We start from the raw sequence: 3,755 nt of genomic DNA on the forward strand, positions 1-3,755 counted from the left end.
TGTGATCAAACAATTAATTACACGCCGGTGGAAGGCGAACGAGCCCCCACTGACTAAGGCTTAGTTTCTCTCAATGCTGAATTGGGTGAAGGCGGAGGTAGTCTCATTAATGCATGAGGATACGCTAGGTCTTTGTAAATTCTCCATTTCTGCTGCGTGGAATGCAATGCTGTGTATGCTTCAAGGGCTGCTGGTGCCAGATGACCTTCCAGATATTCTTATTCCTGATTGATAGTGCACTATATATGCGTTGATGTTAGGCCAGAACTATACACTGGTTTGAAGGGAGCGTCCCTTAAAACTCTAACTGTGATGCCTGTTCTCTAAGCAGTCATGGAAGGCACCTCTATGATCGTTGACAAGCTTCTGTCTCGCAGCCTATGAGATTCATGTTTCTTTATCTACCTTTATAAGGCTCCTGCCTGCCCCCATACCCTCCCCCTGAGGGTGCTTTTTCATTAGCTGTTATTAATCAGACTGTTTGATTGCATAAGTAGATTGATGTGATATGGCGGAGTGAAGCCATATGAGACGTACATATGTAATTGAATTGCACATGCGTAGTAGAGTTATATGTACCACAACGAGATACGAACAGCCATGTTGTAGGAGGGAGGAGGCTTAGTCATCGATGGGGTATGTCATTTGTCGTTATTAGTTGTAACTAATAATGATGATGTATCCATGACGTTGAGATGGTGATTTGCAATTTGGGATTGGCAAACTACCTACTGGCTCCGTGTGATAATACCTTTACATGTATATTGTTTTTCATTCATGTATAAAACTTTAATAAAGAGATCAAACAAAAAAATCTATTCTACATGTATACACTGGCAACAAGCGATGAGGAGTCTCCAGCTACAGAAGTTGATTGATTCCGGCCAAAACGGTTGTTGGGATACGCACTCCCTTTTGTAATCAAAAGTCTGTATAGGTGGGTGGTGTCCGTGGGGTTGAGCCCCCTGTACCTGGGTTTGAAACAACTATTTGACGCACTGTTCCCTCGAGAACAGTGTCTCCCCAGAGCACTCAATGCCAAGTTCAGTAAATAGTTCCAAAACGTGTAAACAAAGTTCAATATATCCTTTTAATTATTCTTTTTCAGTTCATATCATGATTTTTCTCATGTTCTGATAACATTTGGCCTGGTGGCCCAATGCATTTCGGGCTTTAGCCCTTCTTCAGGGGCCGTGTACAATCCTGTAAAGTAATCAAGTACAGTTTCAAAAGCAAAATTCATTGTCATGTCCTAGTATACAACTTCATACTTATTACGACATTTGTAAACATGCAAGGCAAGAGAGATCACATTGTGAATCTTGGTTATGCTGCTTAAAAAGAAAAACATAAAAGTGACTTCGTTACATGCTGGGAATTCTATTTAAACTCAAGGTGTGTGCCTTATTGTTAATACTGTCGGTACACATGGGGGTGCAATCGTGAGGGTTTAGACGTAATATCCGAGCGGCATCAGTGCTTGTGTGTGTTCTCTAAGAATGTGTAATTCAAACCTGTGGCTGACACTTTGCCGACGTGCTTTTCGCGGGTGTAGACGAGCCTATAAAAACAAGGTGGAGAGGGTCGGTCAACGAGTGTACTCGGTAGCAAACATGCTACGCTGTATATCAAAAATTGCTATGATTCTAACAGATAGGTTACGCGGCTTACCGGAATGATGATATTCTCGGCGTGTTCTGTATTGTTCCGTTCGACAACATTGAACGCACTCAAAATTTCGCGTTCTAAATGGGTGTACTGAGTCACGTGACTCCTAGTTTGCAATCAGGGTTCTGATTGGCAGGCGTTTAGTCAACATTTCTCGGTACTAAAAGATGCATGTGAAATAATGTCGGATTGGTGGACGCTTGGTCACGTGTCTAAACAAGGAAAAATCCGCGTGTAAATCAATGAATGTACGGGACGTGTACGCTGGTGCTATATGGTGATGTCGACCCTCTCCACCTTGTTTTGATAGGCTCGTCTACACCCGCGAAAAGCACGTCGGCAAAGTGTCAGCCACAGGTTTGAATTACACATTCTTAGAGAACACACTCAAGCACTGATGCCGCTCGGATATTACGTCTAAACCCTCACGATTGCACCCCCATGTGTACCGACAGTATTAACAATAAGGCACACACCTTGAGTTTAAATAGAATTCCCAGCATGTAACAAAGTCACTTTTATGTTTTTCTTTTTAAGGAGCATAACTAAGATTCACAATGTGATCTCTCTTGCCTTGCATGTTTACAAATGTCTTAATAAGTATGAAGTTGTATACTAGGACATGACAATGAATTTTGCTTTTGAAACTGTACTTGATTACTTTACAGGATTGTACACGGCCCCTGAAGAAGGGCTAAAGCCCGAAATGCATTGGGCCACCGGGCCAAATGTTATCAGAACATGAGAAAAATCATGATATGAACTGAAAAAGAATAATTAAAAGGATATATTGAACTTTGTTTACACGTTTTGGAACTATTTACTGAACTTGGCATTGAGTGCTCTGGGGAGACATTGTTCTCGAGGGAACAGTGCGTCAAATAGGAGTCTCCAGCTACACCAGTATTAAAACAGCATCAGCACCGGAGTGTAACATTTAGGAAATGATCTTGCTATTAGATGTTTAAAGGATCCACTTATTGTTGAGTAAGGCATTTCGTGATAATACTTTTCTACCTGCAGTGTCCGTTATTGGCTGCTAATTCCAATGTTCTGCCCGCCCTTAAGATTGTGTTTCTTTTCAAACTATGGGTTATATGAACAGTGAAAAGGGTTCTTGATTCTTGATGTAATCTGGCTCATTGATTTGTGGTGGCCATCTTAATCGCCTCACTTGCCGTGACTAGTGATGAGGGAAGATAGAGTTTTGATTAACTCCACCTTCTATACAAATTGTTGTTGACAAAATGGTGGCATCCTTTGAAATTGGTGACTTGCAATTAATACAACATTTTCTAAGAAAATAATGCTATACCTGATGTCTTTCTCACTACTATCCAGTGTAGGCACAGCAATATAAGTTCTGATATGCTTTCGCATGATCTTAGCTGCATTGTGCATGTGGAGTGGCAGTAGATGACATTATCATAGTGCCTTTTTTCCTCACACTCAGCAGAAGTGACAGTAGGGGATATTTTGAAAAAAAACATACTGATAATTGTATTTTTTAAGTCATTTTTAATGTGTAATATATTATAAAAATGACCATCCTTTTTGCAGCTACTTGGAGAATCACCTAAGGCCTTTCATTCATTTCTTGGTGCAATTAGTGGGTTTATGTTCAAGGCTGACAGGGTAAAAAAAGTGTTACTAGAGAATTCTTTAGGGCTGGAGGGTCAAGATATTTTTGAACACCTCCAACTTTACATGTAAGATGAAGAACTCAACGAGTAAAAAGAAGCTATCAAACCACTAGAAAAATATTTCTGCAAACCCCGCAACCTTGCAGTCAGGAGGCACAAATTCTTCTCCATGGAACAATCTTCCCATGGAATAGTTGACATGTATGTAGCCCCATTAATAGTTTGGCAGCTAAAAACGAATTTAGAAATTTTACTGATCAACTTATGTGAGGTCAGTTCCCTACACGATGACACAACAAAAGGATTCAATGAAGGTTGCTGACATGTAAAAGACTGAACCATGAAAAAGCACTAGAGAGAGCCAAAAGCATACAAGGCCCAAACAAATCTACAAAAGGACTCAACAGAGGGGTTGAGGAGACAGTTTATGCTCTGCAAGGAAAC

Source organism: Lissotriton helveticus, chromosome 3_1 (assembly GCF_964261635.1).
Source record: "Lissotriton helveticus chromosome 3_1, aLisHel1.1, whole genome shotgun sequence".
NCBI lineage: Eukaryota > Metazoa > Chordata > Amphibia > Caudata > Salamandridae > Lissotriton > Lissotriton helveticus.